This window comes from Pinus tabuliformis, chromosome 1_2, assembly GCF_031772625.1.
Source record: "Pinus tabuliformis cultivar Carrire ecotype Pingquan chromosome 1_2, CPIR1, whole genome shotgun sequence".
NCBI lineage: Eukaryota > Viridiplantae > Streptophyta > Pinopsida > Pinales > Pinaceae > Pinus > Pinus tabuliformis.
In genome coordinates this window covers 430438747-430451142 of record NC_142298.1, presented here as the reverse complement: position 1 = coordinate 430451142, position 12396 = coordinate 430438747, and the positions used below count along the sequence as shown (strand labels likewise).

General features: G+C 39.4%; 1 protein-coding gene across 4 annotated transcripts in view; it reads left to right on the top strand.

The window, feature by feature from the left end:
* The window catches only part of EMB140 (EMBRYO DEFECTIVE 140), a 342658-nt gene that overhangs the window by 18671 nt on the left and 311591 nt on the right, over window positions 1-12396 (top strand). The window lies entirely within an intron of this gene.

Sequence of the window (12396 nt, the reverse complement as noted above, 5' to 3'; positions counted from 1 at the left end):
TTCAATAGGTTTGGATGATTTCCCAACATCTGGGGTTACATTTTTACCTCTAGCCTCTAGATGAGTTGCTTGAACTGATACATCATCTAAGCTAGTTGGATTAAACATAAGTATAGTATGCCTCAAATAACTATGAAGACCACCTATGTATTTTAACAATGTCTCTGGTGAGTCCAATGATATGCCTAATGTTAAAGCTCTCTTACGAAATTCCTAAGTATAACTCTGAACACTTTGACCTTTTAGTTGACGTAGTGTTTGCCAACTCATCATTGCTTGTTGCATATAAGCCAAAGGATAAAATTGCTTTTTAATGGCAGAAATAAATTCATTCCAAGTTGAAATGATTTTACCATGTTTTTGGAGATCTGCTTGTGTCTTGCCTTCCCACCATACAAGTGCGGTTCCTCCAAGTCGAAGGCTAGCAAGCTGGATCTTCTTCCTTTCTGAATCAACTTTCTGCACCTTGCAATATACATCAATTTGTCTTATCCAATTATCAAGCTTTTCAGCATTAAGTTCTCCTTCATAAATTGGCAAATCAAATTTTACATGTAATTTGATCAAAGAGGATTTCTTTTTCTTTTTAGAAGAACTAGTCTTATGAGAATAAGACGATGACGACGATGATGGTGATGGTGGAGGAGATGGTGGAGGAGGCTTTTCTCCTTTTCCTTTATTTTCTTTATCTGCAGGAGTAAAAAGAAAATGTTCCTCTGCTCCTTTATCTGGTTTAGGTGATGAAGTGCCTTCACCTTTACCTTTTTAAACTCATTATACATCTCTTCCACCATTGCATGTATCGTCATGAAACTATCCAAGAATTGGGATTCTGACCCAAGTGGAGTTTCATCTGCCATCCTTCTTTGTGAAAAGACCCTTCCAATCTTCGGATTTGCCTCAACAAGTTCTCCTTCACGTCGTCCGAGCCTCAACCTAGTAAGCATTCAAATCTCCACACAAACTTGTCAAACCTTTAGAAACCTTACTGCTCTAATACCATTTGATCCGTTAATGAAAAAGGTATTATAGACTATGTGTGAAGTTGCCTATGTTAGTGCAATAGATCAAAAAGATTGCGAATAACATAACCACTTAAACAATTAGAAAACACATTCAAACCATCAACACAACCAAATTTAATAAAGGAGTTCACCATACTTCCTGCCTACGTCTCATGGTCCTTTCGCTTCCAGTGCTGACCTCTCTATTATGTCTTCAAATTGTTGTTACAGGTGTGAGCTCAGAAACAGAGTCTCAAACACGAAAATGGATCTCACCACTGTGTTCAGCTTGAGTTTTCGAGTCAAAATGAGTATACACTCGACTGTACTTGGCCACTATGACCTCCAGACCCCCTGGAACGACTCAAAACTACACTCTGTCAACTTTTTTGGTGATATGGTATTAATATACCATGTTTAGTTACAAATTGCAATAAACGCGGAATAATACGATTACACTAAAAACAGAGGATAAACCAAAGGACCGGCGGGCGTGGAGTTGACCCTGACCGTCCGGCCTTTTCCTGGCATAGATCCTGATACCATACGATCCAACGGTTATCGCGTCCCGCTCGTCAACTAATTTGGACGATCTGCACCGTCGATATGTCCTGCTTGATCCGACGGCTGTTGCGCAATCTTGCGCTCCAACTAGCACGTCAGTTAATTCTTCGAAGGCATGCGAGAAACGCTGTTTTGGGATGCTACGTGTTGACCGCTGAGTGGAATCGCGTAGATTTCTGAAAAACCATTTACAGCCTTTGAGGTGCGCGAGTAATCGTTTACCGCTTCCCTGCTGGAACTCAAAGAAGTTTAACTTCTTTTGATTAACTTCATCGTGTCCGTTTTCAAGGATAACCTGCTTGCATGTCTCGACGCGATATGCGTCGATCTCCTTTGATCGGATGATCCAACGACTGTGGTGCAAACCAATCATACATACGCCATTCCTTCTTTGTTGACATCATCCAGAACCTGTGACTCATTCCCAGGTTGCCACGTGTCCTGCTGACGTAGGCATTGACTTTTTGACCTAAATCTTTGATTGGCTCTAATTTCTTCATCCAGACTCGGATTTATGCGTTGTTTGCACCATTGGTTTCGTATTAACAAGCACTTCAACTTGAGCCCACTTTCACCTGCATTTGAAGACTTTTGATCTGGAGGTAAAACTGAATCCATTTTGGATCAGTAAGGAACTAGTATTTCATAAAGAGCACCAATCCCTCTATGTACTTTGATATTAGTGGCATTGGTTGTCAACCTCCTCTATCATGACTCTACTAAAAATGTACACATCACTCAAACAAAATCGTGACTTGACATGCTATGCTTTTTCTATCTTATTTTAATGCTTAGTGGGTTATATTGATGACAAAGAGCTCAGTATAGGCAATGATTTTGATGATATGTAGGTATTTGTTGTAGCATGATATTTTTTTGGATGCTAGAGGCTATCTAGAGCCTATTTGTTGATGTATTTTCGGTTTAGGGATGGATTGCACTCAATGCTATTTTAGTTATGTGCACCCTTACATGCTATATAAATGAGAACTTTTGCTTATTTGTGTATAAATGGTTTGGATTCATATGGATGCACATGTATATATATGTTTTTCTTTAAAATTTGAATATTTTATGTGTTTTTGGTCAACCGGTTTTTTAGTCTAGTTTTTTTACTGGTTTCGACCGGTACCCAGTCCACAAGGTTTTTTGGTTTGATCACCAATTCGGTTCTAATAACATTGCTTGACACTTGTTTGTGGCATTTAGAACTCATTTGGAGGATGACATCATACTGGAGGAGGTCTTTTTCCACACATGTGGGCATTTATGGCATTTTATGTTATGTTTTTGAGCTATGAGGTTGGCTTGTAACCTCTCTCTTGTAGAACACTCGAAGTAAACTTGTAATTAGGGCTTGTTACTTGTATTATTGTAGAAATGAGTGGGATAAGTCTCATATAAATAGAGACTCCCCTCATTTCATTTTCATCATCACATATTCTATTCTCTTCTATCCAAAAAGAGAGCGAATTAGTATTTTTTGCTACAATGGGTAAGATGCGATCTTTTCAGGGTGCGACTTTCTTGTGGAATTGATTTTTGCATGGAGATGTTATTATGGGATTGAAAGAAGTGCTTATTTGGAGGTGTTATTCACCAAAATGGGTAATCCCCTAGGAGAAAATTTTTGTCTTATTTTGGACATACATCCAACCAATAGCCCTATGCATTAGCTTGACGATGATGATATGCTAGCTCCTTCGCCATCTGCACTAGTCACTACATCTCTCACCATTTGACATTCCCCTTGAATGAAGGTGGGGTACCACTCAGTAGGTACTTCGATCATTTTGCAATTGGGTGCTTTTTACTTAATGTTTTGGGCATTTAGTATGGATAAAGGGGACCTCCCTTAAGACCTTAGGGTTATAGGAGGGGCACTACTTGGAAGACCTGGATTGAAATAGCGTGTTCATTCTCCCTTCACCTTACTTCATGCTTTCCATGTCTAATTATAAGCCATGATACCATCTCCACTCTTCGAGTTCCACTTGTCATTGTTTCATTGGGACTTGGCACTCTCTTATCCACATTCTTTGGTAGGGCCGAAAAACATTGCTTTGGAGGTTGTAGTAGCTAAAAGAATGAAAACACATAAGATGGCCACAAGGGAATAAAAAGAAAAGTTAAAATGCAAAAGATGGATGGGACATAAATTAGCATGTGGGAAATAGCCTAGAAAGAGCTCTACCCTCCTCATTAGCCATCACTTGCTCTTGTAGAATTTCAAGGAAATTCTACAACTACTTCAATGAACAATTATGAAAACTAGTTTCTATTCATAAAGACACAAAATTTCCCTACTTATTTGCAACGAAATAGAATAGAAATAAAACACATTCACATGAGATAGCAAAACACAATATTTTTCTAGGGAACCCAACTAGGAAAACCCTCTTTGCTTGTTTGAGAATTTTATGGATAAAATTTTTGAGCAATAGATCTCTTACAATACAGTCCTGTTTCAATAAAAAACACTCTTGTAATCCCTACTTGTTCTAAGCTTGAAAGCCTTTTAAGAATTTTGATCTTGCTCCCTTCGTGCCTTGCTTGGCTGAGCTCCAAATTCCTTGCGCTGGTTCAGGAATTAGCTCCTATTTTCTATCTCATGAGGAGCTCCTATTTCATAGGAATATCCTCCTAAATTCTAGCGCATTCCACAAGGAAAAATTTCCTTCTATCAAGCTTGCACAAGCCTCTCCTTAGCTTGTCTTTCTCTCACATGCTCCACACACAAACTCGTGCTCAAGAATAATGATACAAATTGTGCTTTGGTCCTCCTTATAAGGAAATTGAATTAGCTAATTCTGGCAAGTTCTATTTTTGGAACTCAAACTAGTGATTGATGAGTTAACTGAGTCTAACTAGCTCATGTAACTCATCCTGCCTCAATTTAGAACTTGAGACTCACTCGCTTGTCTTTTTCCAAAGATAACTCGCATTAGAAGACACCAAACTGAGCCTTCCACTCCCATGCATAAGTCAATCTGCTTCATAATTGGTCCTAATTTTGAGGAACTCAAGCATGCTAAAGAAGAACTTGTTGAAGTCTCTTTGACTGAGGCACAAGTTAAAGAAGACCTTCACACGCTAATTTTCAACAGTTTCTAAGGACTTGATGCTCCATCTCATCAAAATGAACAATTGCATGTCCCAATGTTATTAGAACTGAACTGGTGACTTAATTGGAAAGCCCTCTGAACCAAAAACCAATCGGAGCCGGTAAAAAAACTAGACCAAAAAACCGGTCGACCAAAAGCACAAAATATTCAAATTTTTAAGAAAAACACATATATTCATGTGCATGCATATGAATCCAAATCATTTTATGCACAAATAAGCAAAAGTTCTCATCTTTATGGCATGTAATGGTGCACATGACCAAAATAACATCAATGTAATCCGTCTCTGAACTGAAAATACATCAACAAACAGGCTCTAGATGGCCTCTAGCATCCCAAAATAATCATGCTACAACAAATGCCTATCTATCATCAAAATCATTGCCTATATTGGCATTTTTGTCATCAATATCACCCTCTGAGCATTAAAATAAGATAGAAAAAAACAATAAATGTCAAGTCAAGATTTTGTTTGAGTGATCGGTTCGTTTTTAGTAGGTGTTAAAATTGGCAACTAGGGCCAAACTCCATGTGGGTCATCTTATTTATGGCAGCTGATATTTTTCTTGGATCCCTCTCATCGAGAGGTGTAGGATTGATCTAAAGATCATCCGATTCCGATAAGTATTTATGGAGTTATGAATTTATTTGCGTTATAAGACAATTCGTCAAGGTCGGCCAACAACCACATAAACCCCACATGTGCTCAACGTTTTAGTATAAATAGAGGTGGCCTTCAAGTCATTTCAACACACTTGGGATCTCTTCCTCTCTCTACTTGTCTTTGGGTTTTAGTAGGAGGAGAGATCCTAAGTAATAACGTTGCCCTGATCTAGAGGGTAGAAAGCCGGAATTGCCAGAAAAGCCAGAAAAGCCGGAACTGCTGGAAAAGTTAGAAATCTGGAAAAGCCGGAAATCCGGAACTACCGGAAAAGCCGAAAAAGTTGGAAATGCCGAAAAAGTCGAAAAAGCGGGAAAAGTCGGAACTGTCGGAAAGGTCGGAACTGCCGAAAAAGCCGGAAAAACCAGAAAAACTGGAACTGCCTGAAAAGTCAGAACTGCCGGGGCTGCGGGAACTGCCAGGAACAACCGGAATTGCTAGAACTGCCGAAACAGCCAAAGCATCCGTCTCCGAAGGAGAGCAGCATGCAAGGGACAACTAACTAACATTGGGATAGTTGTATGGTACTTAGCAGCAAAAACACTAAGCATGCAATGTTACAGCTAGCATGCAAGGGACAAGTAACATGCAACAACAAGCATGCTAAGGACAACAAGCATGCTAGGGACAACAAGAAAGCAAGGGACAACAAGCAAGCAAGGTGAAGCCAACACATAGGTCAGGATGGCAACATGGTGCAGCAATGGCACATAATGCAGTATAGTGATGGGTACAGTCATGATTAATGAAGCGTAATGAGATGCAACATAGTGATGATGGGTGCAGCTGGTGCAACGCGGTGAGGTGCAGCATGATGACGAAATGCAGCACAACGATAGGTGAAGGAGTCACCTTGGAGAATTAGTTGAAGCAGCATGTCTTCAACTGATCTCATGTATCATCTTCTTAGAGATTATCTATGCTCCTATCTAGATAAGTCAAAGTGTTGACTTTTGTTGTAAACGTACTATCTCTCTCTCTCTCTTTGCTGAACTATTGAAGAACGTATAAGAATAATTGATCAAGGGTTTCCCCACATTGGGGTTTGTCCTTGGCTAGCGCCATATCTTGTGTCCTCTTGTCTTGGCTTGTCTTCTGCAATTTATGTTTATGTTCTATCTGTAGTTTACTTTAATGCTGATGTGATTGCTAATCTGGAAAAGATATTGAGCTAATTGTGAAAATTGAAAGAAATTGCTCTAAGCATAGAACATATCTAAAATTAACAGTAGGGTTGTGATAAAGCAGTTCGAAAACAAATGCTACTAACATCAAGATACATAGAGGGTTTGGTGCTCTTGATTAAATACTAGTTCCATGCCCTCAGACATGACCAAATTTGATGGAAACATTGCAATCCCCCAATCTTGAAATCCTGAAAAATTGTTAAGTCTGCTGGATTTTGAGTGAAATCTAAAATTCTACTTTCTCCATATGAAATCTAAGTAGGTCGGAACTACTCAAACATCTTGAGTTATTTCATGGTAATGTTAAAAATCTAAGTAAAAGGATGAAAATTAAAGATAAAGGAGAATGTCACTTTTATTTAAGAATTTCACATTACCATGAACTGGGTAGCAATACGAGGGCCATAGGCTTGAATATTAGGTTCCCCCATTTAAAAATTCCCTTTTTTTCTTAAAAAACTTACATTTCAAACATCTTTGATCAACTTATATGGAACAGGCTAGTTCAACGATCGAACCAACCATTTTCGGTTTAGAACCTCAAACCAAACGAGACCAGATGGTTCCATAGGAGGTTTTGATAACATTGGCATTTCCCAACCTTGATGAGTGATAAACTGACTCATCTTAAAGTGTATATTAAATGCTAAATCACAAAGAACAAGCTTTGTTCCTTGAGCTATTCACCTAAATACAAAGCATTATCAAAAAGAAGTAAAAGGCGCACCAAAGGGGTGGAAAAAGTAGGCTGAGCTAAGTCACTGGATTCGTCCCCCCCCCCGCCCCCATATGTCGTGAATCCAGTGTGTCGGACATGATTCGTTGTTGACACATGTCTAATTCGTTGTTGGTGCCTGTCCGAATTTTGGGATGTGTCAAGAAGGAGTTCGATTTGTGCCTAGAGAGAATCACGATTTTTGGACACGTGTCCGCTGAAAAGCGACCCTCAGGCTTGATAAAAGCTGAAATTGGGTTGATTTGTCCATTTGCATTCGCTGTTTTGGTGCTGTGGGATTGTGGAAGTGACCAACAAAGGAGATAGGAGTGTTTTGGATGATGGTGATACTCTTAAGGGGTCATCCTCCACACCAACAGATACATAGATTACATTGGATACAAAGGAGGAGGATGCATAAGAGAGAAGTGGTGGTACTATTGCTAATTTTGATGTTGATGAGCTATAGGCATAACCTATAGCCTGCTAGCAACAACCGATGAGATTCTTCCTTCCTGTTCTATGGTTTCGGGTTCTAGTGTCTACCTTGTTTTGTATTTGCTATTTTCCATTCGCGTTCTTAGCCAGGAGTCCTCAAGACTCAATACCTATGTAGTACATTTTGATTTTGATGATGTAATGAGAAAACTGCAGTTTATGGTTAATTTCTTGTGTTTGTCCAATATTGATTTATTGTATTTTTCATTGATGTTGTACTAAGTGCTAGTTGTAAACTTGTATTATTGATGAATCATGATTGTATGTATAATGTTACAATGTACATGTATGATTGAATTTGTATCATCATGAGAATGTGTAATATCTATTAATTTTTGATATATATATATAATGTGTCCTACGTGTCATGTTTCGGGGGTTCTCCATGTCCTGTGTCAGACTCTCGTATTTGCGTGTCCTGTGTCCTCGTGTCAGGTGACTTAGAGGCCGAGCAAGGCGATTCATGCATCCATGCTTGCTCCTTCCATTGCATCTATACACTTAGGATGTGGAATCCCATTAGTTGGTCCCCTAACCATGAAGTCATTCCCCTCCATTACCACTTACTCGCAGCAACACCTATTGATTTAAGGGTTAACCTTGGAAATGCCACCCCTCCTCCCCCCCTTCCCCTACCTTGGGGGTCGGAAGCATCTAATAGGGTTGACAGTTTAGCCAACCCTACAAAGTTAGGGGACCCCCTTACAAGACTTGGTCTAGTTAGATATTTAAAGGTGATCCTAGTTTGAAGTATTAATATGCCCTTAACACTTAAATATAGTCCAGGTAGATGCATTTATGATCTTAGCCTCTAATGAATGTTTGCTTTCACTTAAGTTTGAGTTGGTTTTGCTAGGTGGTCTGGAGTAGTAGAGACCTTGAGGGCACCCCATTCCACATGATTCCCAGGCCATATGTTACATTTCAGAGAGCATGATGACTTAACAACTGCAACATTGCCCACTTTTGACAGAGTGTGGGGCCTTTTGATGACTTGAGCAATTGGGATACATCCCAGAGCAACCCCTATGAGCTAGAATGTTGGGATTCTCTTGCCTATCATGGATGATTCTTGATGATGTACCAATGGACCTAGCATGCCCCTAGGTTGGCCTTGATACTACTTGATGGGCATGCCATGATCCAAGGCCTAGATGAGAATGGACATCCTTAGTATGATGGAGCTCTAACGCTGGACAGAGGAGGCACCACATTGCTAACTTGTCACCCATGGAAATGACGTGTGGCACCCATAGCTGAATTTGGATCCTTGGAGCTACTTTGATGCATGATTTGTAGATTCATCCCAATTGGAGTATGGTCATGATGTCTGGAGGCATTTTTAGCCTTGTCTTTGCCCTGCTGGAGCATTTGGAGCCCAAAAAGGGCATGATGTCATCACATTCTTAGGCTTATAGTGCACATGTGTGGGATTATCTTGGCTCATTCTTAGGTTTACAACTCACACCTGTGGGCCTAGCAGCTATACCATATTTGAAACACATAACAACCATAATGAACATGTTTGTTCCTTCATTCAGGCCTTGCGTCTCTAGCGTATCATCTGCTGTAAACACACAATTCCGCAACCCAGTATTCAGGTAGAGTTGAGGGTCCACCCATTTCACCTTTAGGTCATTTTCTGCTTGGTCTTTTTCCTCGAGTCTCGGTTTACAGAGACTCCACTATTGGGAGATAGAGATACCCTTATCTTGTTCTTTGTTCATCGGAGGCCATCGCTTTAGATACCTCTTTAGGTTGTGCTTGTTGATGGTTTGTAGAGGCATCTTAGCTCCTTCAGCTGATGACCATCTCCCCAAAGCGCCTTCCTCCATTTAGTTTCCCCCTTGATGGAGCAACACCTCTTATCGGCTTGGTAGATATGGAATCAAGCCATTAGAGAGGATATCTATAGATTATACATTTAGGTCACTTGGACATCCCCCTCGGTGAGCCTTGGGTCAAAGATGTCCTGCGTAGAGTAGTTTTTGGAGCTACAGGATGGCGTCATTGTTCGCCCCCATTATACTTGTAGGGACTGGATGCACTCACTCAGGATCCCATTGGGGCAGTTTGTACTTGGGTCCCATTGACTTTGGGTGGAGACATATCACCATATACCACGAGCTGATAAGGTCTGCGAATTGTGCCATTTACAGGAGCTAGACACTGAGATGCACCTCATTTTTCGATGCACCCCTTTTTTCAATGCACATCATTTTTTGATGCACCATATACTATGAAAGTAGAGGACGATATCATTGGCTATATAGAGAGTCAGGAAGATCCCTGTCTACCTTTTCGGTATCCTAATTGGAGATGCCTAGCCCTTTTCATCAAGGAGATATTTAGATACAAAGTTAGATCTTACATAGTACATACCCCACCTCACTCAAGGATGATCCAGATGGTCACATCATACTTTTAGGTTGATCCTGTTGATTGGAGCAACAAGCGACGAGCTGAGTCCTAGGGTATTTCATATAATAGAGCAATGAGACCTGTGGTCTCGCCTTAACTCCTCCCTTTGGGAGGCCAACTGGTACCCTCGAGACTATTGTGGAGGTGTCGAATAACACATTAGCTCACTTACACCCAGAGCGTCGGAGAGTTTAGTACTAGATGGTTCTTGAGCTAGGCCCCCCCTCGCTAATGAGATGGTTCCTGAGCTAGGCCCCTCCTCACTAATGAGTTCCTCCTCAACCCCAATAGAGTAGCCAAAGACTTATAGAGAGCTTCTTTCCTTTGGTCACAGATGTTAGGGGTATCCCTTGCTCCTACATGCCCCCCAGGATGATGTAGCCAAACTCCCCATTGGATCTAGAGGACTCTAATAGTGAGCCAGCACCACTGTTGCGCTCCTTGCGGTTGGCCATCAGACTCAGACATTCTTGACATCATCAACCTCCAACCTTGGACTTATTCATTTAGCCTTCTACATGATCTGTTATATACATGTTTATGAGGTTGCCCTATTATTGTTGCATCCTTTTTGTTTTATCCTAGTTTTAGCTTTGGCATTTTCTAGGAGTTGCATTTGCACTCCCACATTGTACTTGTACTGGTTGCATCCTTCAGTCCCATTGACCTATTTATGGTCATTCATTGGAAGTTAATAAAATTATCTTCATAGTTGCACTTATCGCGATATTATTGGAATTATCGTAATAGTATTGCCAAAAACAACCTTGGCGATAATATCAGTAGTAATTATCGCTATAATTTTAAAATTATTGCCTTGTCACTCTCGAGTCTCAACTTATTACCAAATTTTTACTGTTTTTAGGATTTCAAGATTGGAGGGATTGCAGTGTTTCTACCGAATTCTATGATGCATGAGGGTATGGAACTAACATTTAATCAAGATCACCAAGCCCTCTATGTACCTTGATGTTGGTGGCATTGACTGTTGAACTCCTCCTTCATGACCCTAGTAAAAATGTACACTTCACTCAAGCAAAATCATTGATTAGGATGTTAAGCTTTTTCTATCTTATTTTAATGCTTAGAGGGTGATCTTGATGAGGATCCCAGTGTAGGCAATGATTGTGATGTTATGTAGTTATTTGTTGTAGTATGGTTTTCTTTGGATTTCAAAAGCCATTTAGAGCCTCTTTATTGATCTATTTGATTTAGAGATGGATTGCACTCGGTGATATTTTGGTTATATGCACCCTTGCTATATACATGAGAAATTTTGCATATTTGTGTATAATAATTTGGATTCATATGGATGCACATGAATTATATGTTCTTTTCAAAATTTGAATATTTTATGTATTTTTTGGTCAACCAATCTTTTGGTCTAGTTCTGATAACATTGCTGAGGATGTTGTGACCATTTTCCATCAAGCAAACAAGGGGAAATCTATTGTTTTCATTGCCATGATTCATCTCATGAGATACATTTATTTTTGTTTTGATATGATTTTGTATCATTCTATTAGATCTTATGACTTAGGACAAATATCATATTTCAATATTGATATTTGATGTATCACTTGACATCTTATACATCTTATATATCGATTTTCTGTAGCAATGCATTTGTTTGATGTTGATGTTGTTTTATAAGTTAAAAAATTGAAAACAAAAATCCTGATAATTTCTGATATTTTCCCTGATGTTGCTGATAATTTAAATTTTTGAGCCCTGGTGATAAATTGCCGATAACGGTAAATGTAACATTGATTATCTTATCTTATCTCATATAACATGCAGAAAACAGAACTGAAGATTTAGACCTTTAAACAGTGCTTAGAATCATCAAACACAATAAATATGTTTCTTTGTTTGAGCCCATGTTCAAGTATATTCATGCCTATAATTGCACATCAAGCTTGCTCAGTAGAGACACCAATGCATCACAAATAACATTGATAACCAGGCTTCAAGTTCCTTTACCTTCATACAAGGACCCTTTACCTATAATAAATTATAACAAGTAACTACATGAACTTCTTTGTCATATATTTCTACAGGAGATTCTCCTTGGGGCTTACATACAATCCTCATTAAAAAAGTCATGGTTGTATATGGGACATCCATAGTTGGCATGTATATGAAAGAAACATAGTGGTACCGTCATCCATGCTAGGAATGATAGAATATTGTATATAATGCTTTTAACAAAGCTTATGAA